The sequence below is a fragment of the Anas platyrhynchos genome, chromosome Z (genome assembly GCF_047663525.1).
Source record: "Anas platyrhynchos isolate ZD024472 breed Pekin duck chromosome Z, IASCAAS_PekinDuck_T2T, whole genome shotgun sequence".
NCBI lineage: Eukaryota > Metazoa > Chordata > Aves > Anseriformes > Anatidae > Anas > Anas platyrhynchos.
This window is the reverse complement of record NC_092621.1, coordinates 49,622,223-49,648,312: the sequence shown is the minus strand read 5'-3', so window position 1 is coordinate 49,648,312 and position 26,090 is coordinate 49,622,223. Positions and strand designations below refer to the sequence as shown.

General features: G+C 39.5%; 1 long non-coding RNA gene across 1 annotated transcript in view; it reads right to left on the bottom strand.

Moving 5' to 3' along the window:
• Positions 1-1,529: 1,529 nt before the first annotated feature.
• The window catches only part of LOC106018776 (uncharacterized), a 51,265-nt gene continuing 26,704 nt past the window's right edge, over positions 1,530-26,090 (bottom strand). Inside the window, exon 3 of the long non-coding RNA XR_005261742.2 lies at positions 1,530-2,280. This is a non-coding gene — a long non-coding RNA (uncharacterized lncRNA). The remainder of the gene's footprint in view (positions 2,281-26,090) is intronic.

Sequence of the window (26,090 nt, the reverse complement as noted above, 5' to 3'; positions counted from 1 at the left end):
TTGCTACCTATATTAGGTATAGGTATAGATACAGTTGTATACCTCTACAGCTGTTGCTGAAAGACAGTCCTTCTGTACTATGGGAGCTCAGTGATAAGATGTAGAAGACAATTAAAGCTGCTCTGGACTACAGAGAAGTTTGCTGTATTGGAGTTGGGACAAAATGCTTATAATATGAATATTTTTGTGGGCTCACTCCAAACTAATAAAATCTGTCTCCTACAAAGAGTATTTATTTATTTAATACACTTGGATCCTATGTTACCCTTCTTTTTTATATATTCTGTGCTGTGTCAGATCTTCTTTTCTGAAGGACAGGCAGTGTAAAAATAGCCAGAGAACTGAAGCACAGTCTCAGCTATGTCCATGCAAAAGGCAACATATCTTTTAAGCCAATTCAATCTACAGCAGAAGGGCAGTTGAATTATTTTCATTCATATTGAAATGTGTGTTTTTGGAACAAAATGAGACATTTTTGTGAAAATTAAGATCATGTAGGAAGTTAAGGCATCTTGGGCCTTTCTCATGCTCTGAATGTGCATATGGGTCTTGTTTTTCCTGTTTCTTTATAGATGCATCCATAGTCTTGCACATGTAGTTTTTAATCTCTGGCCACGTGGCTTGGAGATGGTCACAGGGCAGGAACACAACTCCCTCCTTGTACACACATCAAGACTTTTTTCCAGGAAAAATAAGAACACACAAGGAGATGTCATGAGCACAAGAAATGGGAAATGAGAGCAGATATTTTCACAAAAGGAAAGCAGAGCTCACATTTAGCTGGACTTGCTTTGAGCAGGATTTAGGATCAAAGTACAGCAGTCCTTATCCACTGAAGCTATCCTGTGGTTCTGTGGCTATTAGACAGTCGTCCAATATTGTTACAAAGACGACTGAACATAAATAGAATAATAGTGTTCCTTGCTTGTGCGAAGAATACAAAGAAAAGCAAGCATACTTAAGCAGATCCATTAATGTCTGAACTCCATTTGAGTTCAGACATTAGTCACTCCATTCCAAAAGTGGCAATCCAAATAATTCTGTGGCACCTAGCTGCCATAATATTTCCTGCACAATTGTCAAATTCTTCTCTAAGTTATGCAGGTGCTTTGGTGATGTTACTCTGGTACTTTGACATATTAATGCAGCGTCACTAATTTATCCCCTTCTGTTGTTGCTGTTGTTGTTTTGTTGTTGTTGTTGGGTTTTGTGTGATTTTGTTGTTGTTGTTTGTTTGTTTGTTTATTTTGATTGGAGTTCCGTACCATCCTGGAGGGACAATGTACTGTTCCTGTTCACAAAAGTCCCTGGAAGGCACTTTGAAATACAGCCATCCTGCAGCATGAAACACCAGGGAGAAACAGGCTGTTACAGCCACACAGTTCTGCTGAGCCAAGTGCAAAATAGAGCCCTAAAATCTTTCAGGTAAAGTTTTTAAAAATTTCAAAGCATTTTAAATTGCTGTTTAAATATATTCAATATCAAACCTCTTGCAAAGCAACTATTAACCCTGTAGATATATTAATAAGCTTATAAGCATATTACAAAACAGATAATTGACACAGCACAGCTGGTTTCAAAGAAAAAAAAATACTAATAATAAACAACATAATGACTTTTTATGCTTTGTGGTCAGAAAGACTAGGAAGAGACAACAGTGTTTTTTTTTGTTGTTGTTGTTGTTGTTTTTATCCAAAATAAGCCAATGTGCAAAATAAGGTATGGTTCAATAAGTGTGTTTATAAAAACATAGTATTAGATCTTTTTTGATATTGTATAAGGATGAAACTCTGAAACAGATGAACTCTTTGGTCCACCTGTCCTTTCAGAAGGCTTTTCTAGAGCTCCACTCTGGAGCTTCCAATGGTTGGAAACTCCTCCTCAGTTCATTATAGAAGAGCAGAAGTCTTTTCAAACTATTTTCACAAGCAATCTGCTGCACTGCAGAATAAACCTTCACCTGCGAAGTCTCTTGGTATGTGAGGAATTTCTGTTCAAAGCTCAAATCCACTTGTTCTAAATAAGGGTTATGAACTCATGTCTATAGTTCAGCTAGTGAGACAGTGAGAGTGGGAAGTCTGGCAAATATACCTCTGGTCCAATGTCATATACAATGAAAAAGAAAAAAATAAAATCCAGGGTCAGCAATGTGGAATGTTCAGGATCTTGCCTTTAAAGTGGAGAGCAATTGAACCTGGAACTCCATTTCCCAGATGTGTAGGTCCTTCTCATGCCAGCCAGCAGGCATCAGGGTCTTGCAGGGAATTCCACCACTTCACCCTAGAAGGAAGGAAAAAAGGTGGCACTTTGAAGACTTCATGCTGAAAAATTTTCCTATAACTAACTTTAAGGAGGATAGGAACTTCCACAGGCTTTTTATCTCTTCTCTGACTCATTTTTGGCCTTGATATTTCTATGTTCTTGTCTCTCCTTCCTCCAGCTCTAAAATGATAACATTAATCCTTCCTGACTTCTGGTGCCTGCAGTGAGAACTAGGTTCACCTGTTCTAGCCTATAGAGCTTCCCAGGGCAACCAAGACAAGATGCAGTTTTTCTTTTTGTGGCAGCAAGGTTAAGCACAGCCACAGCAGAAGAGAATGAAGTGCATTTATATTACAGGAAGAAAGGCTAGAGAGGAAGGAGGGAAGGAAAAAAAACATCTTGTGTATCCCACTGAGCCCTGACTGGAAGAAGCTTCTGCTGGTACAGCTCAAATGTGGGCATTTTTTTCTCTGACTAGCCCTGACTAAAGAGGATAGACATGGAGAACTTTCTTTCACTGTAGTTTCTTGCCAAATGGACTCTCTTACACTGAAGTTCCAGTTCTTATCATTGGCCACTGCAGTTATTTTTCTGCCTTGTGACAGACACCGTCAATGATGTAAATGACAATCACTCTTACACGCTCTATTAAACACAGCATCAGCTGGTGCATGTCTTAAACAACTGTGCATTGTTTACAAAATATATAAAACACATCTGGAGTGATTTAGCATGGCTGATTGGCTTAACCACATTTACACCATGGTTTTATTGGTTTATTCTTTGAAGATCGTTCTCTGCGGTAGACTTGAGATACCATTCAAAAGAAAGAGACAAAAACACTTTTGGTCTGAATACCATCAACAAGTGCACCTTTGGAACTTTCCAGAAACCCTGCAGTGGGATCTCCCATATACTAATCAGACAAGAGCTAACAAGACCATGGTGTTCACTTCTCCGTCCTCTCATATATAGCAGATACAGTGAGCTTACTTGGGAGCACGCTTATTCAATATTTTGTAGAATACATAACATCTTTTTCAGCAGGCTGTCACCTTAGAAGATAAGGGAATTAACTTTGTTCTGAGTTTATACCAGTCTTTTACTCTATACAAGTCTTCTATTCTCTTTCCCACAGTAACAGAGCTGCCAGTTGCACCTTTATATTACCTTTAGGGACTAGAAAACAAGAGTTATGAGGAACAGCTGAGGGAACTGGGGTTGTTTAGTCTAGAAAAAAGGAGACTGAGGGGAGAACTCATCACTTTCTACAACTTTGTGAAAGGAGGTTTAAGCAAGATGTGTGCTGGTTTCTTTTCTCAGTTGACAAGTGATAGGACATGAGGAAACAACCTCAGGTTGCATCAGGAGAGGTTTAGATTGGGTATCAGACATATTTTATTCATGGAAATGGGGATTAGATATTGGAACAGGCTGCCCAGAGAAGCGATGGAATCCTCATCCCTGTAGGTATTTAAAAGATGTGTGGATGCAGGGCCCTGGTTTAGTGACGGACTTTGTAGGTTAGGTTGATGGTTGGACTTGATGTTCACAAGGGTCTTTTCAAACTTAAAATGTTCTATATTTCTATGATTTTATTATGCCTCCTTGTCCCATTCATACTGCCTCATTAGTGATGAATACATACACACACATGTATATATATATTATTTTTCCTGGAGCAGAAGGGAATTGATTTCAAAAGGAAATATCAAATTAAGGCACAAAAAGTTTGTGTGGTATTGTTTCACATAGGATGTGCCTAGCAATAGTTCATTTCTTCTATGTTTTATCTTCCTCAGTACTTTCTTTTTTAGTCAGTCACCACCCCACATATACATACATTTGAGTACACATACATCTTGCTTTACAACAGAGTTTTCTCTGCTTGTTTGAATCATATCCAGCACGTTTGTCTTTTACCATAATCTATGGGGAAAAATAGCAGCAGTAGTACCTGGATCTTCTGTAGTAATCTAAACCCCTTGCCACCATTCTCCCACACATCATTTGCACATCACCATTTCTGATTACAAACATACAGGTCCTATTCTGCAAAACAGTATATTTCTATCCATTCTTTAGAGAAATGTAAAGAGAAATTCCTCATCCTAACCAATATCTTTCCATAAAAGCATTGCTCCCAAATACCAATATGCCTCAAAATAATCGGATTGCTGAAGCAAAATAACCTGACGTGTATAGGGGCCACAGGTGAGATTCTCTACTTTACTTAATACCACAAAGCCACAAAACACACATTACAAATTCTGCAAGACAGGCCTTCATCTGCAAGGCAGAGATTTTGATTAACTTCCCACAGTCAGAAAATGTTTATTAGTCTGTTCACTTCAGAAGGATCAATATTTTTTACTGGATAACCTAGTTATTGAATCATAAAACCTAAGCTGATCCCCTGATTTCAGGAGTCTGAAGGAACTCAAAATCTCTTGACTTCTGATTCAGTATCTTCCACAACTGAATGAACCACTAGGTTTATATAATCAGCTGCAGGTAAGAGATACAGTTCTCTCAAGAGTTCTCATTTCTCCAGACAAATCCAGTGTTTTGTTGCCAAAGAAGCAGTGTTTCTACCCAAAGGTTACAAATCAACAGTGTTTAAAGAACAGTGATTGGTTAAAAATATTTTATTTTACTACTTATCTTATCAAATGTTACATTGGGCATTCACAATCAATTATAATTGCAATTAGCAGTCTAAATACAGCAAGGACTGTCCTTACCGTGATGCTTCTTCAAAAATGATAACTGCTAATTTTTTCTGCATTGAAGTGTAGATCCTGAATCTTGAGGCAGATGTGCTTTATTATTCTGCAAACCTAGACAATCATGACTAGGTCAATTTTGGAATCTGTAAAAAAGTCCCTGCTGACAAACAGTGTCTGAAAAGCAGTTTTGATATTCTCTAAACAGTGTATGAACCATTAGATATCCTTTCACTTAGGATCAGCACGTTTTAAAAAATTGAGAGGGACAGATTTATTTGGTCATAGACACATTTCATCCTATGTCTACTGGCTTTTCCTTCAACTGTTCAATCTTCTTTCTTAAATCAATGTTTTGATATTTTATGTACTTTTATGTAACTTGTCCTGTGTCATGTTACGATGCATTTCAAAAGACCTGCGAAATAAAAATTCATGTCTAGCTTAGAAACCATGCAATAAATGTCAACACAACTGCCAGAAAACTCCAGCTTCCATTTAAGCCCATTCTCCGTATGATTTCCTAATAGTTTTCAAACATTTCATAAGTGACTTGGACATTGTCTTTTAATGTCACCTTAACTACAGAACAGCACATGCAAAATTATTAAGTAGGTTAAATCAACGGTCCTTAAGGTAATACTCAGTGCCTTAAAAGTAGGTATTTGCACTTTTACATGGCACCTGAAACTTACAACTACATTTCACTGCCAAGCATTGTTATTATTTTTTTTTGTATGCCAAAATAATAAGAGGAATAATTAAACATTGTAATAAAAATTCTTCTATGCACATGCAATATTTATTAACACTTAAAAATCAGTCTGATGGGGACCAGGATATACCTTCATCACTTCTATTTAAAATTCCTTTTTTCAGCTATAGGCTCCACTGCAGTGTTAAAATACCATGAAGCAAGCCAACTGGACAATAGACAACGTAGAATACGCTACTTTAACTGAAGTGAGAGTTGGCAGAACAAGAAGAAACTTTGAGAGGTTCTACAACTATTTCCCAGTTGTTACAACAAACTTAAAGGTCATTATACACAGGTGAAGAAGGAACTGAAACAGCTGAGACACGCCTAATTCCACTAATGTTCCCCAGGAGCCAATGAGAACTCGGTCCCAGTGAGCCCCAGTGTTCACATCCACACTTAGCACAGCACAGCCACTGCTCTGGGACCATGGGACCAGACTGCTCTCCAGGACACAGCTGGGTTTCTTATGAGAAGGATTTGTTCTGCCCTCTGACAGAAATGCAGATTCAAAGTTGCCCCAGCAGGACATCCTGAGAGAAAACTAAAGCTCAGTCTGTTGCAATGATTTATTTTTTATCTATTTATTTTCTTTTTAAAGCTGAAGACAACACGATTCTCCAATTTACACACATTTTGGGTAAATCAACCACCCTTGATTCTTGAGAAGCTGTTCCTAACACAAAGGCGTAAGTAGGAGAGAAGTGGGGTTGATTATCCTAAATCCCTGAGAAAGCCGCTTGCACATTAAGAGTTTGAAAGCTTGAAAGCTTTTCCAGTAGGCTGTCCCTCAGCCTACCATAATGATCAAAAACTTACGAAAAACATTTTAGATAAAATATGTTTGTCAGCAGCTGTAGCCTGTAGCCCATTTTTCTTCCCCCCAACAGACTATACTTAGGTGAATAACTAAAAATACATTTCAGATTCCTTCTGTTTAAAAGAGTTTACCTTTCATCAGAGTTCGAAGCTTCCTGAGTGTAATCCATTGAATTCAAAGTACTGTCATAATGTTAACAGATCCCAAAAGCCCAAAAAGCCAAACTTCTATGTTATATCAGTAGGAAACAGTCCTAAAGCTTTGCAGCTTTCAACTAGGGATGCCACTGATGAACTTTTTGTTCTGCTTATATTCCCCACTACGCTACTACCCAAGCATCCGTAAAATTCATGTACAAAGTATGAGTAAACAGAATACACAAAACTGTAATTTCATTTAGTAGCATTTTATGTGCCCTTCTCCAGATTGCAGCCCCAGGAACTAAGCAGTAAGCTATCAGCCAAAACTAGAAAAGTTCAAAAGGATTTAGGAGAAAAATCAGAATTCTCACATCCATCTGGTGCCATCCTAGTTCCACAATAGTGTAATTCAAGGCATTGTGTATAGTTCATGTTATGCATTCAGAAGCATTTCTGTCACTGCAGACTCTTCCAGTGCCTGTGGAGCTATAAAGGCAGGCAGACACACTTTTCCTCAATTATTCCTTAAGCAGACAGACTCCCAAGAGACATACATGTGCCAGAGTGGGTGCCATGGAAAAGAAAGAGATGCTAACCTAGAAATGATTAAATCATTTTGCAATTCTAGTCTCAGGCGGAGGTGTAGACAATTCCAGATGTGCTGGACAGTCTTTCTTTTTCCTGGACCGTTAATATTTGAAGAAATCTGAGTTAAAAATGCTTTCTGTTTTGAAACAAAAAAGTCATAATCAATATTAACACTGAGATGTGACATGACAGGCAGAACATTCTGCATATCCCTTAAAGCCACAGATAGCAATCAGGAAAGGGAGTGGTGTCTGCATCATCTCCTCCTTCAGCCTCAGTATGCTTGGGATTTCTGTGACTGGTTGCTGTAAGTGGAAGCATATTATTCCTTTCCCCTGTGGGTCACTTAATGTTCCAAAGGCTTCAGAATTCACATATATTGAGACATATGTCTCTCTTGCAATAAAATTAACTATCAGAATACTGAGGAGCAAATACATCATGAAAATAGTTTTTGGCTGAAGAATTTTTTTTTCCTTTTCAATAGTAACTCAATTTGAAATATCTGTGAAACAGCCAAAGCCCTAAAAGAGAGCTGAAAATCCATTTGAACTTGAAAATAAACTCGTACATAAAACAACTCTTACTGACAGACCAGCAGAAGTGAGCAGCAGCATGTATGTACATGCAGAACAAGAGATTTTGAATGCATAATGACTCAAAATGGAGCTTTTCCTATGTGGCTGCTACCTTATTACCCACTTGGGCACATAATAACTTAGTGAGCCCCACCACATGCCTAGAATGTGCTGTTGCCAGTGTTGGTTGTGGCTGTTTTGAGAAGATGGAATTACAAAATTAGGGTCTGTAAAGATATCCAAGTGAGGCAATATATTAACTTTGCCTGCAACAAGTCTATTCCTACTGTTTCATTAACACAAATGGAACAATGCCCTCTCACCCCATGAAGCAAACTTGTTTTCAGGCTGTTCTGTGAAATCCTGAACTGTGAAACACAGCAAAATCTCAGACATCTGCAGTCAACACTGATCACAAGAATGAGGTGGAATGAGGAACCTCATCACAAATACAGTATAGTGCCCTGTTAGTAAGTGAGAAGTCACATAAATCTTGAGATTTATGACTGGTTTTGATTTTCTTTATGACTACATCCATTGCTTAATATTTTGAGCATGCAAAGCTTTAATTCAGTCTAACCTGGAAAGGGCTATCCACAAAATCTGTCCACCCAGCCTTCTTGTTGTGGCTCACACTATTCTGCAAGATCAAAATTTAAGCAGTCAGAGAAAGAAGTGTGAATGTCTAGTACTCTTCTAGAACTGAAAGCCTAGGGGCAGACTTTTTGTGCTGAATCATACCTTATCCCAAGCAGTAATTCAAATTAATCTAAACTACTAACCATACAGCACTGCATCAAGCCAGAAAATTGGAAGGAGAAACAAAGATATGAATGTTTACAGAGAAGGGATTAAAAGCTACATAGCAGTCCCTACTACTTGCTTCTTCAAAGAGAAAATAAGCAGGTAAATAAACCAGTCAAATATCAGTACCCAAAGGACAGACAACCCATGATGAAGAGAAAAAATTGATAGCCTTAAACCTAAGACCCATGCCTGAGTTTCGGATTAGTCTTGATGTTTATTTTCGTGAAGCATTACACAGAATGAGCCTGCTCTTGGTAAATCAGTGCATTTAAAAATATGCTCAAAACATCAATACGTTCATATCAAATTAGCACAACTTTGCAAAGACATTTGTACTCTCAAGAAATTTCATCCACTGCTGTCAGTGATACTAGCACACTGATTACTCAGCTAAACACTTGAATCTCTCAGATAGGACTCCTCCAGCTAGATATCCACAGGGATGCTGGACCTTACTGCATGTGGTTCAGGTATCTAGCTGCCTGACCATTGCTGCCAGCACAGGGACAGAAGCAGAAAGGAGTGGAGGCAGCACTTCTGAAGGCAGAATAAGTGCTACAGGGGATCGTGTCTCATATCCTGTCTCTGCTCTCAAATCCTGGCTGTGGTCCTAGTTAAATTTGTTCATTTGGAGATTTTTTTTAAAAAAATGAAGAGCCTTCTTCATCCATAATAAAATGCCCAGAGGAAGACTCAGGCCTTTGTATTCCTTACTGAACCAAGTGATAAATGCTGTCACTTCTCTAGTGATAGACAACCTTTGACTTCCACGTTCAGGCAGATACACAGTTCAAAATTACATATTATAATTTGTATATATATATAATATATGCTTATATGTTCATATATATTCTATATTAAAAGTATGCCAAGACCCTTTATAGAATGCCATAGTTTAGTGATCTAAGATCTAAGATCCACAGATCAGGTCTTTTAGTCATTCAAAATGATTAAGTGCCAGGAAGCCATAAAATTGCTTCAGCAGGTAAATAGTTCAAGGGCTGTGGTTATTGCTCCATCAACAGCTTTCCAATTGATCTGTTGTTTTTGTGCTGAGCAGTGTCCTCTAAAGGCCACTACCTTCTGTCTCAATTTAGTGAACACCACTGATTTTCTTGTACCGGCATCTTCATCCTGCTTCATCATAACAATGTCATGTTGCTCACGATGGGGATTTGCATATTTTTTCCCTTTAATTGTCTGCAGCTAAAAATGAATCTGCATGGCAGGCAAAAAGTCCACATATCCCAGGTTATGCAAAAAAAGCCCCACCCTCAATCAAAAGCTATCCACTGAGAATAAAAAATGATGGTTATTAGATTTTTCCATCATTTCCAAGGCTCCCTGCAGTAGAAAAACAGCTGTTAAAGCCAGTTGAGGAACATTCATATCCTATCTAAATGCAGAAAGAGAAGTGATCACTGAAGATCCAGATAAAACTAGAAATAAGTAACTGGCTTATGAGATTTATGCAAAAGACAATAAAATCTAAAGAAAGGGAAACACATATAAAAGCAAGTCCTTGCAAAAGAACAGTGCACAAGAATTCACAGAAAGTATTCTGCCATTTCAGAGGTGTAAAGTGCATTATTTTTCTCCTATTTGTAAATAAAAGGCAGTTTAATGTCACCAATGATCTGCTAGCAGCAAAACTTGCAAGCTGAATCATCACTGTTAATTTCAATGACCTACTTCCACGTGAGACCTTTGTGACGTAAAGAAAAAAAGTTATTTTTTAAAGCCTGAGTAGATAATTTGACAGGAATAACAGGATATAAAGAAACAGAATCTTTTTGTCAGAATGGCATTTAGCTGAGCAGGAGGTTAGAGAATGGTAATTAATTGCTTAATTGTTTTGAAAGGACAAGTACTAGAAAGTATGACCTTTCATTGACACTTTGCTGCAATGGTACATTAATTATAGCTGAATTTCAATGGATCTCCTGTGGGAACACATGACATTCACACTAATACCAGACAAGTTTACTGTGGTCATTGCTTTTATAACAAATGTCTAACGCTAAATTAAAACACCATTTGGCACTTGGTCTGATATGTCCCGAAATCCTTATAATATTTTTCTGTGCTAGCAATGCATTTCCATTTTAAAATGCCTATTTCTGCCAGAACATGTAGCTGACAGCATATAATTTAAGAAACACACTAAAAAAGACAGACTGCAGAACCAAAGTAGACTTGAAGTGTCTTCTTTTAGCTATTGGTGTTTTGATTTGCTTTGTTTTGAAAGTTTTCATGGCAGTAAACAGCAACTTTTGCAATTTTCAGTGCTTTAGTCCAGTGAAGTCAAGGAATCAGGCTTGGACTACAGAAGGAAAAGATCCTATGCACATCAACACACTAATTTAGCCTGAAGGTAATGGTGTTGAGGAGTAAAACATGACTATGTGATAAAGCAGATGTGCCCTTTCATGCAGTTGATTAGTCTGATTTTTGCTGGTTTGATCCACCAGTCTTTGTCTTACTCTTTCTTCTTTAAATCAGCCATATCAAACTTGTCAGATTGTCAGAAAGAAGAGGCTGCTCTTTCAAAGTGCTGAGAAAACAAGTACAACACTCAGAACCTCCTTTGGGAAGATATTTTCAAAACAGAACAAATAAGATTGGGGAAATCTTACCATGAACATATAGCTTTCTGTTTGCCTGCTTGTTTTTAAGAGGGGTCCTAAGACACAATTAGCCAATATCCTGTCCTCTGCAAACGTGAGGCTTGATGTGTTTTTTCATAACATAGCAATGAGGACATTCTCTCCCTCTAAAGAAAATTCTCACTCTAATTAAAAACTCTCATCCAACATCTTCGTGAGAAGATGAGACTTTGGTTTGTATCCAAAAAATACCATGAGTTTTGCTCTGGCTGCTTACAGACAATAGCTGTGACAGGGCAAGCAGCCTCTGCAGAGCCAAGGCCGCCAAAAGTGCAATTCCAAGGTCACCAAAACTGCAGTCCCAAGGCAGCAGATCTCTCCAGTGCACTTAGTCTAGGGATTGATTTACAAGTAGATGTTCAACAGGATGACTTTGGACAGGCTGTTCTAGAGAGATTGCTAAATCCCTTTCTCTCCACCTCTTAAGCACAGAAAAGCCGTAAGAGTTACCAGGGTATCTTCTGAACTGAACCAATTATATACTTTGAATTTACATTTCCTGAGCCTTACAAATCTCTTCAGACAACCTGCATCTTTTATCTTGAAAAGCTCGCAGATGCTTTTCTTACAGCACACCATTTTTTTAGCCACCAGAGCCCAACTGCAAAGCCTTATCAAAACAGACACCTCCATAGAGAGCAAGGTCCTCACTGCTGAACCTCTGGTGGGGATTTTAATACGCATTTTTGAAAATCTTCTTTTGAAGTATAAGTAGTATTTCTGTTTGGTAAACACCTGCTTTTCTTCTCCAAGGTTTAGCAACTAAATCTTGAGTTTTTCTTTTAAGCTTGATTCAGAAGCCAAGATGAGTAGCCCATTTTCACAGTCTTCAGGTGTTAACGAATTACGTGTTCTGATGCACTAATGAACAAGCCTTCAGGCTGAGATTCCTTCCTATCATAACCTGAAGGAAAGTTGTGGAGGGTACAGCAGCATCTCTGTAAGCAGCTATACCCTTGCTCAGGCTCCTTTGTACTGCAGAGCAGCTGCAGCACAAGGGGAGGTTGGCAGAGATGGCTGGGACACAGTAACGAGGCCTCACAGCAATGAAGCTGTTCTGCTCCTGCTTTTGCAGCCAGCCCACATGTTTCCAGATGGCTGACTTCTCCCTCTTCTGCAAAATATTCGTAAATTCTGTTTTGCTGTAAGCAGAGAACAAATTCTTAATTTACAGTTTAAGGATCTAACTTAGAAATGACAGATCAAGAGTGCCATTCCAACTGCGAAGTGACCAACAATTCCTTACATCTTCTATTTGTATGCAAATAGATTGCAAATCTAAGGGGAAATTATTTCTAATTCTTGCCAGAATTAAAACAATTTGATTTGATCCATGCCTGTTTTCCCACATGTTCTCTTCTGTTACATAAAGGCCTACCAAAAGGTAACAAGACATCTTTTAGTTGGTATGTCATCTGTCATCAGGGATTTGTCTGCCTTTTATTTACAGAGGGAAATTTAGCTCCACAGGTTTTGCAGAAACCCCTTCTGTGACTAAGAGATCTCCATTACTCAATGACATGCAGATCACAGAATCACATAAGGTTAGGGATTGAAAGGGACCTTAAAGATCACCTGGTCCAAACCCCCTGCCAGAGCAGGAACACCTAGATCAGATCACACAGGAGAGCATCCAGGCGGATTTTGAATGTTTCCAGAGAAGGCGTCTCTACAATTCGCCTGGGCAGCCTGTTCCAGTGTTCTGTCACCCTCACAGTGAAGAAGTTTCATCTCATATTTAAGCGGAACCTCCTATGTTTCAATTTGCACCCATTTCCCCTTGTCCTATCATTGGGTTTCACTGAGAAGAGCCCGGCTCTATCCTCCTGATACTCATCCATTACATATTTGTAAACATTAATAAGGTCTGCCCTCAGTTTCCTCTTCTCCAAGATAGAGAGACCCAGCTCCTTCTGCTTTTCCTCATAAGGGAGATTATACACTCCCTTAATCATCCTCATGGCTCTTTGCAGGACTCTCTCAAGCAGTTCCTGTCCTTCTGGAACTGAGGGGCCCACAACTGGATGCAATATTCTAGATGTAGTCTCACCAGGGCAGAATACAGTAGAAAGAAGAACCTTTCTCGACTTTCTTGACCCACTAACCACACTAAATACAGTTAAACCACAGCTGTTTTTAGCACTGACCCATGCTGGTGACCCATGCTGAAACAGTTTGCTCCTGACAGATGGACCCCATGGTATGGAGTCATGTGGGAGCAGTTCTTGAAGAGCTGCTGCCTGTGGGCAGCCCCTGAAGGCCCAGTTCGCATGGCATCCCATGGGAGGGACCCCACGGGGAGCAGGAGCAGAGAGTGACTGAGAAGGAGCGGTGAAGACAGACTGCAGCCCCCATTCCCCATTCCCTTGCACTGCTTGGTGGGAGGAGGTAGAAGAGGGTAGGTGGGAGGGAGGGTGTTTTAGTTTATTTTCAGTTCTAACTGCTCTAGTCTCCTAGTGATAGGCAATAAATTATATTAATCTCCCTATGCTGAGTCTGTTTTGCCAGTGTTGATAATGGTTGAGTGATCTTGTCCTTATCTCAACTCTTGAGCCCTTTTTCATTGTATTTGCTACCCCTACTCATTTGAGGAGGGAGAGTGAGAGAATAATGTGGTGGAGTTTAGTTGCTCATGAGGATAAAAACACCACATCAGCATATGACAAGAATACTTAACAGCCATTACAAGACAAATATATTGATAGATATCAGGCTTCTTGGAGCGTGCTGTGCTCTGGAAATCCCAACAAAGAAATAGAAAAGGTAAAGAGCAGAATCTATCTAGTCAGTCTTCTTCAATAGGGATATCATAAAGAGATACAGATGCACCCGAACAACACAGCTGGAGGATCAGTGGTGCAGAAATTTTTTCTTCCAAGTCCAGACTGTTTTGGCAATATACATAATGAGGATCTTTGAGCAGCAGCTACTCCATGACATGTGCTATTTTGCCCAGATTCATGATTTATTAGCATTACCTGCAAGTAACACACGTACATTTTATCAATTTCCTTTTAGGTTTATATACCATATGTTCCCCAAACGTATAATTACAATTGAATGAAGGCATCTGTGCAGACCTGGGAAGAGAAGACAGAGGGACTGAAAAGGTTTAGACAATCTCAGCAATGGCTTTGAGAATGATTAGGCCATGAAATACTTCTCTCAGAGAGGATGAATTCAGAAATTTGACTTTGGTGTGTGTATTTTGAGAGGTCCATTACTGAAAGTACTGACTAGATTTAGGCTAAAGATATGGTCAAATTATAAACAGGATAAACAACATCTCCCAGGTATTCAACCATGACTTGAGCTACTGGTTTATAAACAAATTTTGCTAATGTAATCTTCTCATTTTGTACCATGTAAAAATAGTCATTACGATTAATGCTCTTATCACACAGAACACCTTGCCTTTGATGACTCTGCCTGTTCACGGGGTACTCTAACATTTATATTCCAGATCAACACTCAGGATTTTATGTATTTATTTTGCTGTTCTTGAAGGGGAAGTGGTGATAGATTCCTAAACACAAAAGGTACTAGAACTTCAGTTTTGTCTAAATTTATCAAACAGAAAAGTTAAAAGCCATGAACAAGCCTTTCCTGGCTGTCTGGCAACATGAAGCACTAGTGCTTTCATGTCACCCATGAAATCAACATGTGTCTAACATCTGATTACTCCTCACTTTCATACAATCATAGAATTAAGAATCATAGAATATCCTTAGCTGGAAGGGACCCACAAAGAACATCAAGTCCAACTCCTGGATCCACAGAGGACTACCCAAAATCAGGCCACATATCTGAGAGAACTGTCCAAATACTTCTTGAACCCCAGCAGGCTCAGTGCTGTGACCACTGCCCTGAGGAGCCTGTCCCAGTGCCCAAGCACCCTCTCAGTGAAGAACCATGCAGCCTGAACCTTCCCTGTTTCAGCTTTACACTGTTCGCTCGGGTCTTGTCACTGTCATCAAAGAGCAGAGATCAGCACCTGCCTCTGCTCCCCTTGTGAGGGAGCTGCAGGCCGCCATGAGGCCTCCCCTGTCTCCTCTGAGATGAACTAACCAAGTGACTTCAGCCAGTCCTCATGCCCTCTAGACCCCTCACCATCTTTGTAGCTCTCATTTGGATGCTCTGTAATAGTTTTATCTCTGTTTTATATTGGGGCACTCAAAGCTGCACACAGTACTTGAGATGAGACCACAACAGAACAGAGTGGGACAATCCTTCTCCTTGACCGGCTAGCAATGTTGTGCTTGATGTACCCCAGAATATGGTTGGCCCTCCTGGCTGCCAAGACACACTGTTGACTCGTATTTGCCTTGCCATCAGCCAAAATCCCCAGATCCCTTTTTGCTGTGCTGCTTTCCAACATCTTATCCCTCAGCCTGTACATATAGCCAGGGTTGCCCTGTCCAAGATGCAGAATCCAGCACTTGTTAAATTTTATATGACCGGTGATTGCCTATCCTTCTCATTTGTCAAGATCTCTCTGCAAGGCTTCTCCACCCTCATGAGAGTCAACATTTCTTCCTAATTTAGTGTCATCTGCAGACTTGTTTAGTATGCATTCAAATCTCTTGTCCGGATCATTTACAAAAACACTGAAGGGAAGTGGCCCTGGGGAACCTCCATAGTGACTGGCCATCAGCCTGAAGTAACCCCATTTACTATAATCCTTTGAGTGTGATCCACCAGCAAACTGTTCATCCAATGTATTAGGCACTTGTCTAGCTGCATGCTGGAAATTTTGTCCAAAAGATATGTGACTGTATCTAAAACTTTGCTAAAATTCAAAACAAAACAAAACAAACAAACAAAAAAAAAAAACCTAAACACCACATCTACTATCTTCCCTTGGTCAAGTAGGTGGGCAAACTTATTGCAAAAGGAAGCTGAGTTAAGCAGGGCTTTTCCCTTGTGAACCCATGTTAGCTATGACCAAAGACTGCATTCTCTTTCAAGTATTTTCCAGTTACTCCCAGAATAACATTCTCCATAATTTCTTCCATAGTCTTCTCCACAATAAAACAAAACATTCTTCTAAGCAGTCAGTACCTCATCACGTTTCACATGACCAGCACACAATGCTGAAATGTCTTGTAGCTTTATCTGAACAGCACCGCAATATATACCAACATAACATTTTTATTACTGAAATACAGAAGCATAGCCATTTCCTAGATTTCTGATATTTTTTAATAGTTTTTACTATTTATTCTTGCAGTTCCAAATACTTAACCAGTGACACTCACTTTCTCTCTCAACTTTAAACCACATCACAGCTCTTATGCTAATCCCCTTCTGCTGGTCCACTAGCAGGCACTTATCAGTGCAAATTATCAGTGCTGTGCAGTAGATTCAGTTTTAAGACTGATACACTTCCGCCATGACTAGGAGACATCTAGGTAAACTTCAAGCATCTTCAGACACAACAGGACTGGACTAAGACTCAGTTCCTGCAGTAACAAGCTTTTCTTTCCATTCAAGTCACAAGAAGAATCATTCTCGTGCTGTTCAAACTGATAATTCTCTTCTAATTCTTGAAAGATTTTATCATTCATTTTTTATTATGTATGTAACTGCAGTTTGCTTATAATAATGTATGGCAGTCAGTGCTATAAAGAATCCCTGTATCACTGAGTATCAAGTTCTAAATTCCCTACTAAAGGGATTGAGGGGAAAGTTTTAATCTGTCCCAGCTAGTAGTCCTGCTGGTTATAATGAGTCAAATATCCAAGACATGAGGAATGCATCCTGCTGATTCAGGTTCTGCAAAAAAGATAGTTCTGAGTCTTTGTTTTCTTCCTCCCTAAATAAACCTGGTAAATTCCCCAAATTAAGGAGCTGTTGGAGCAAGGCAGAAAGAAGAATCTCTTAAATAATACTAATTTTATTATGCTTGACTTTTGCATCACTTCTGTTGCAGAGGTATGTTGCGTATCCTTAAAAGGACTAGAGAGACACAAAAATTGGCTTTTGCCCAGCACCCAGAGGAAGTCCAGCCCCAGGCAGTTCTAACATTTCACGTAGTCCTGGCACCATTTAAGTAGGAATATAAATCTTAAAACACTTTGGTTATTAACTGGATGTGCAAGGAACAGAGACAAATTCAGTTTTTAAGGCTTTCTCCACGACAGCATTCAATTTATTATCTTAGGCACAAAGACTGAACTGAACCACACAGACTGCTGTGCAGAGAGAGCTGAAGCTTGGGTGCGGCCCAAGAGCCAGACAAGCCAGAGGCAAATGGCGAGAAGAAAAATGAGCCTGACCCTGCTTCAAAACCTTTACTTTGTTGAAAATACCAAAGTCAGAGATTGGGCTCAGTAATTAATACATTGTTTGCCTGGCTGCTGTCTCTGCAGTGAGGCACTCTTTGTGGGAACTGCAGGAGGGAGGAGTCCTGTCCCAGGACAGGAGTCGTGCCAGGCTGCCCATGAGTCACAGCACACAGACATGCTGTAAGGGAGAGGAAAAAGAAAACAAACAGGCTGGTTTGAATTCTGAGTCCTCTTTCAGTACTTACAAATGACTGGCAGGCCTCTTGGCAAAGACAGTTTTGAGGACTGTTGAGCTCTGAGACTGGCCAAGGTTTAAGACACTGTCAGACAGCCCACACTGACCTGTGAGCAAGTACAAGACAATTTATAAGCAACTTTGTGCAAACTGAGTATTTCTCAATTTTCCCCAAATGTCAGGTAAAAAAAAAAAAAAAAAAAAAGAAAAAAAAAAAACAGTAAATTTCTTTGCAATTGTTTTTAGATTTCTGACTCAAGCAATAAAAAGTTTTGTGAAACAAAACTAATGTCTACAGATATTTCTTTTTTTGAAATTGTAACCCATCAAACTCTCCAAAGCTTTTATTTTTTCTCTGTGCAAGTCAGCATACTAGAAACACATTTCAATTCCCATGAAAGCTAGTGGGAAGACTTTAGAACTTGTATCCACACTGTTTAAAGACAGCAACAGTCCTATAATTTAAAGTGATGATTCCTAGCATTTCATACTTAAGCAACAGCAGTACTGTGCTAAGAGAATAACTAGAAAGCCTTCTTGTTCTGAAAGCTACTGTCCATTTTAAGCTACTGAAAACAACCTTGCAAGGTGGTTAAACCATACCTACCTGGGCTCAAATTTTGCAGGTTATTTTGATCAAACAAATAAATACTCTATTTACTTTCTCCTTAGCAGATCTTCCTCTGAGAATCATAAAATTTCACCAGAGATAGACAAACAGGGAAGGAACTTTTAAAATACTGGTATGGAGGTAATTAGTTCAGTCAAAAAATGTTAAGAAAGTATAGAAATTTAGCTGCTTTCAAAACAGGAAGAAGTGTTAAAAAGGTTCTGTACTGCTACACAGAAGATAGTTTTTTTGTAGGGCTAATTTACTTTCTGTCATACAGCACTGTAGCCATTGAACTCTTGAGGAAGTATATTACCAAGGACAAAAATAAGTTATATACAACTGTGCTTCAGAAACCCTTAATGACCCTTAGAAGGTCAAAATATGTGTATGTGCACCAAATTCTTACCCAGGTGACAACACTAGCTGTTACAGCCTGAGATCTAGTCTTGCACAATCCTGTTTACTTGAGGGCTTGGCACTAATTAATTCTCACTGTCTCTGTGTGCACATGCCTTGCTAATCATTCTCTCCACAGGCAGAGGAAAGCTATCCTTTTCTGGATAAATCCAGCAAATCCCCTGATGGATGCTTTTTAACACTATTTTAACAGAGTGTCTTTAATGTGACAGATGCAACTTGAAGCTTCTTTCATGTTGGCGTTTTATTTTCCCTTTCCACCGTCTAATAGGGTCTGATGAAATAAGCTGAGAAGCACAAACTGAGTCTTTGAACCTAGAGTGATGAACTGTTTCAAAGCTCCCTCAAAGCACACACCTGGGGTACAAGATTAAGATCTTCTTTTGTAGTTCATTCCTACTTCTGTACATCAGTTCCTCCTAATCATGCTGTGTGTACATGCAGTATAACTTGCTGAGTCCTGTTAAAGCAGATATCAATATCATAAAGAGACTCTGACAAGCAGTGGTGCAGTATTGCCCAAAGGATAGTATGAAAAATACATATAGCACATTGCAGATACACTTATGAATTAATACTGTCATCCTTTTAATTTATCACAACAGGGAAAAAAAAAAATAAAAAATAAAAAAAAATAAAAGCTTTAAGCATTTACAAACATTGGGAAGAATTCTTGAACCAAGGCTCTTCACTGACAGAATACAGTCACAGCAGGCCCACTCCTACATGTATTCAAGCATGAGCAGTCCAACTCTAAAAATAGACCTGCATAAATCATTTCTGCCACTTGACAAAAATTTATTCCTGTTCTGGAAATTGATGCAAAAGTCCAAATAGTTTTCATTTAGTGAGTGGAAAAAAGGATGAGTTTACATTGTCCACCTGCAAAACAAAATTGTTTTCTAAGCTTGTATCAAAGTAGTTGGCTACCTTCAACAAAAAAAAATAAAAAAATAAAATGCTGGAGGATTCAGTAAGAAATAATCAGGAAGATATAAGAACATTTAAGACTGTCATTTTTAAAAACACATCAAATATATTTAATGACCTTTGCTGCATTCCTGTATGATTAGAAAGACTTCTGGCTGGAGTCTATGAAAATAAAAACGTTTTCTAAATGAAATATTAAAGATTAAAAAAAAAAATGTTCTGAGCAGGTGAAAAGAGTGAAAACTTTGAGATAACACATCTTGGGAAGAATGAGAACATTTTTAGCTTCAGGAACACATCCATGACAAATTTCACAATAGAGATAGCTGCTTTCCAGAATCATGGATAATAGGAGAAAACCAGCTTCAATGCTGGGATGCTAGTGGTAACATAGTGGAAATGAACAAGAATTAATTTTCATAGCTTTTTATTGCAGTAACCCACATATTTTGTAACTGTTTATCCCTGTAATACAATATTGCCATTGTTTTTAACAGGCCATAAGCATTCTACTTAAATTGCAAGTCCTCAGGACTGAGGCTTGTCAGACTTACCCTGTCCAAATTTTTCTTGTAGCTTTCATTCACTTGGATTAGTGGAGACAGAATTTATTTTTTTTTTTTAATTTTAGTTTATTTTCTTTGCATGGCATAGCGATATACAGACATCTGTAACAAGCTGTTATTTTCTGTAGGGTGAGATATTTACAACTCTAGTATAATGATGTACTGTATAGAAATAGAAATTTAGTACAATCCTGGAAGGGTCAGATTGTAGCATAGAGGAGCACAGTTATGGGTAGTGAAGAGGTGTGGCAGAGCCTTGGCACTGGTACCCTGTTGCCATAAGCCATTGCTGTTAGCTCACCTCAAGAAATACCTGGAGCCAGGAAATAAATAAAATAATAAAATAAAATAAAAATAAAATAAAAAATAAAATAAAATAAAATAAAATAAAAATAAAATAAAATAAAATAAAATAAAATAAAATAAAATAAAATAAAATAAAATAAAATAAAATAAAATAAAATAAAATAAAATAAAATAAAAATGTAGGAATATTAAAGAGAACAGAGAGTTTTGTAATGGACTCCTGTAGTGGATTTATGTGGCAAGGTTTTGGTAGTGAGGGAGGGAGGGCACAGGAGTGGCTTCTTCAAGCAGACTCTAGAAGCTGCCCCATCTTACCTACGTGTCCTGCCACTGGCCAGAGCTGAGCCAATAAACCATGTTTGCGCCTCTGTGAGAGCAGATTTAAGAAAGGGGAAGAAAATAAAAAATAAAAATAAAAAATATCTGCTGCAGAACGGCAGCAGGAAAGGACAGCAGTAAGAAGCAGCCCTGCAGCTCCCAAGAGAAGGGCCGCAGGAGGGCAGGAGGTGCTGCAGGCAGGCAGCAGCAGTTCCCCTGCGGGCTGTGCAGGGAGAGGCCCCTGGTGGAGCAGGCTGTCCCCCTGCAGCCCATGGGTCCCCCATGGAGCAGATCTCCACGCTGCAGCCCCCCCATGGGTGGAGGAGCCCCCGCTGGAGCAGGTGGATGTGGCCTGGAGGAGGCTGCGGCCCATGGAGAGCCCCCGCAGGAGCAGGCCCCGGGCCGGAGCTGCAGCCCGTGGAGAGGAGCCCACGTGGAGCAGGGGGTCTGGGGGGAGCTGCCCCCAGCCGTGGGGGACCCGTGCTGGAGCAGTTTGCTCCTGGGGGATGGATGGATGGACCCCGTGGGACGGAGCCGTGTGGGAGCAGTGCTTGGAGAGCTGCTGCCTGTGGGCAGCCCCCGCAGGCTCAGTTCAGGCAGGACGGCATCCATGGGAGAGACCCCACGGGGAGCAGGGGCAGGGAGGGACTGTGAGGAGCGGCAGAGATGAAGGGACAGGGACTGACCACAACCCACATTTCCCTGTTCCCCTGTGCCGCTCAGGGGATGGAGGTGGAAGAGGATGGGGGGAAGCCATTTTTGGTTTCTTTCCTTTGTTTCTCACTTCTCTAGCTTGTTAGTAATAGGCAATAAACCTTACTTGTCTCCCTATTAGAATCTGCTTTGCCTGTCACGATAATTGTTGAGCACTCTCCCTATCCTTATCTCAACCCTTGAGCTCTTTGCTTTGTATTTTCTCTCCCTTTTCCTTTGAGGAAAGAGAGCAGCTCTGGTGGAGCTTGGCTGCCCACCTGAGTAAAACCACCACAGCACCAAAAAATGGGAAAGTCAGATATCAGATAGATTTGCAGATCAATGAAAAAAGAATAAATTTGAAAAAGTATGTCAACAAACATAAAAAAACGACCACAGGTGATTCCTATATGAAAAAAAGAAAAAAAAAGGAAGGAAAAAAAAAAAAAAAAAAAAAAAAAGAACATCTTATTCCTCTCAGTAAAGGACAATCATCTCACCAAGATCAGCAGTATGAAATTACCAGCCTTAGGAGAACAGAAGCAGAGGAAATCTGAGCATAATGACAAGAAAGGCAGTAGGAAATGAAGAAGTGGGTGTATAGCAAATTTAACTCCATAATTTGTTACTGTTATTATTATTTCCTGCAACAACTAAATATAGATTGACAATGATTAGACTCTCAGTTATATTAATGATATTTTTATATATATATATATAAGGTGTGTTACTTCTTTGTCTGTAAATAATTATTTAAGAATAGGACTTTCAAGTCAAATGCTTGTGTTCATTCAGGCATGTTAAAAGCACGTACAGTGGGAAACTCAGTGAAATGTTATGTCTGAAAATTCTGAAAACTGTTATATACAGAATTATGCAAAGCTGAAGACCTCCTGCCAGAGGTAAACTTCTGAAGGCTATAATAATAAAGTGTGCTGCAACGAGATAGAAGAAGGTGAAGTCAGTCCTGGAAAAATAAAGCATATAGCTGTGTAGAACAGCATGACCCCCTTCCTTAATTTTGCCTGTGACAGAATCAGCCATCCTGGTGGTAAGCAGGACTGTTTTCTCTAGGAAAAAAAAAAAAGAGAGTGAGAGAGGGAGAGAGGATACAGTACATTTGAACACAGCTAGTGCTCGAAAGGGTGGCTCTACACAGCAGCATCAGTCTTCACTTCCACTTCACATCTCCCTAACAAGAGCAGGAGTATTAAGTGCAGAGCAGGAGAAAAGAAAAGTCTCCAAGGCTCTTCCTTCTTCTCAAATAAGAGTTATCCCTGTACCACTTCCACCTACTCCTCCCCTTCCCAGGGCCGTGACAGAGCTGTATGCACACAACTGACAAAACCCTTCTGTATATGACATTCTTCTTCAGGACACAATACTTTTCTGATCTAAAATGGAATCTGCAATAAAATTGGGTAACAACATTTTATTTAACTATTTCCTTAATTTCATTTTCATAGTAATACAATTTATAAATCTGAAGAATAAAGACTGCCTTTGGAAAAAATATGTTGCCATAACAACAGTTTTCCAGATAAATTAATTTAAATAAAGAGGAGAAGTGAGGAGAACAAAGAACAATATTCAGATAATTCCTTTAATTCCAAACCAAACCCACATATTACAGAATTATCATCTCTGTACTGTCCCAAATTTAGTAGCAGTTAATCCACTGCTGTTAAGTTGAATCAGCTTTCATTACTATCATTGTTTACTGCCTTTTATTTAATAATATGCTTGTTTGCTTGCCCAAACACAGCACTACAATATAATTTGGTCAAAATTTTTTTTTGATTTTTTGTACTGTATTTTTCTGTCCAGTATATTCTTTATTTGCTACAGCATTATCATTAATTAAAGCCTCTGTAGGTAACAGCTTCTAAGCTGTACAAACCATTTCACCTTTATTTGAATTGAACAACGATAACATCTAGAGAGTGGATATGCCCTGCAAATATGCCCTGCTGATAACTTAATGGGTTTATCAAGTAATCATCGTGGACCACGGAGACAGAGTGTACATAATAGATATGGAAATGAGTAGAGTAAAAGAAGCAGAAGCTCTGTGTTTTATATGTTCCATTTAAATGATGTCAGACAGCTGATATTTAAATAAAAGCAGGTTTATTGTACAAAGCCCTTAGCAGTTTGCTGTAGATTTGGAAGCCTAGCAGATTCACACAAAATGCACTACTGCAACAAATGATAGCCTGCATGTTCACCCCAGATCCCACGCTGTTAAACTCACACTACCTTCTTTACAGTATGCGCATGACACAAACACTTCGCCTTTTCTCTTTGCTAAGTCAGTTTCGGTATATAACCTGCCTACTCTCCAGGCCAATTATCCTTTGCATGACACAATCAGGCCAAGAACTTGCTAATTATATCTTGTTATAGCGTTCTTTCTCCATTTTGAAGTCTATTTCTTCTCTCTCCTTGATCCTCTTCCTGGTTTTCCTGAACACAATATTCCCAAAATATCAGGCAAGAAACAGAAATCTTAAAGGTCTAAGCAAAGAAAATGAACAAGCTCAGAAGAAGCTGTGGAATACAATAATGACTACATTAAATTTGTCCCTATGCATAGCAGAGTCCACACTAACAGTATCAGCTGAGAAGTGACACACAATGTTTCCTGCTCTGTAGGTCCATGCACATCCCTAACGCCTCACGGCCTTTAAAGCTCCTTTGCTCTTCTCTTCACAGATTCTGATACTGAACAGGTGCAATGAAAGAGTTTCCAGAAGCCTGATGTAATCCGTGCCCCCATTATTTCTTCTTTTTCATTCATTACAGACCAAATAGATGCCAAAGACTACCAGATACATACCTAGAAGGTCCACCCACTATCTGCACAAACTGGAAGTGTTATGAATCAGCAAGATTGCTCTCCTGGGTTTCAGCATATATACAGTCAAGATAGAATGCAACGTGTTTTCTCCTCTGATGGACAGTGCCATGCAAGCATGCACCGGACAACACTTATTTTGCTTGCTACTACCATTTAAATGCTTTGATATTACCTTCCAAAATGACCTTTGTATGTATACTTATGTCGTGCTCAAAGGGTTGCAGTCAAAGAGTTGTTCAATGTCCAAGTGGAAATCAGTAACGAGTGGTTTTCCTCAGGGGTCACTCTTGGGATGGGTACTGTTTAACACCTCTGTCAGTGACATGCAGAGTGAGATTGAGTGCACCCTCACCAAGTTTGCTAATGACATTGAGCTGTGTGGTGCAGTCAGCGTGCTGCAGGGAAGGGATGCCATCCAGAGGAACCTGGACAGGCTTGAGAGATGGGGCTGTGCAAACCTCAGGAGGTTCAACAAGGCCAAGTGCAAGGTCCTGCATATGGGCAGAGGAAATACCTAGAACAAATACAGCCTGGGCCAAGAATGGATTGAAAGCAGCCCTGAGGAGAAGGACCTGGGTGCATTGATCAATGAGAAGCTCAACATAAGCCAGCAATGTATACTTGCAGCCTGGAAAACCAACTGTATTCTGGGCTGCATAAAAAGCAGCATGGCCAGCAGGTTGAGGGAAGTGAACCTCCCCCTCTACTCTGCTCTTGTGAAATCCCATCTAGAAGCACTGAGTTCAACTCTGGAGCCCTCAGCACAAGAAGGGTACAGACATATTAGAACAAGTCCAGAGGACGCCACAAAGATGATTAAGGGTCTTGGGCACTTCTCCTGTGAAGACAGGCTGAGGGAGTTGGGATTGTTCAGCCTGGAAAAGAGAATGGTCTGGTGAGACCTTATAGCAGCAGCCTTCCAATACTTAAAGGGGGCCTATACGAAAGCAGAATAGGGACTCTTTGTCAGGGAGTGTAGTAACAGGACAAGGAGTAATGGCTTTACACTAAAAAAGGTTAGCTGTAATCTCTTTACAGGAGTAACGGCTTTAAACTAAAAGATTTAGCTTAGGCATTAGGAAGAAATTATTTACGCAAAAGTTGGTGAGGCACTGGCACAGGTTGCTCAGAGAAGCTGTGGATGCCCCATCCCTAGAAGTGTTCAAGGCCAGGCTGGATGGAGCTTTGAGCAACCTGGTCTGGTGGGAGGTGTCCGTGCCAGTGGCAGGTGGTGTTGGAGCTGTAAGATACTTAAGGGTCCCTTACGACCCCAACCATTCTAGGATTCTATGATTCTAGGATCATATATCAGTCTACTGAAGCAGTGTAGTGAATGTCACTAATGACAAAAATCACCTGTGTTTGCTGCAATCAAGAAATATTTTCAGGATTTACTATCAAAATATTTTAACAAAGTTTGACCCATATATCTGGCTATATATCAGGCCATATATTCAGGCTATGGAATTCAAATTAACATGGTAGATAATCTAGTCTTAAAGTTGCCAGACAAAAGTGAGT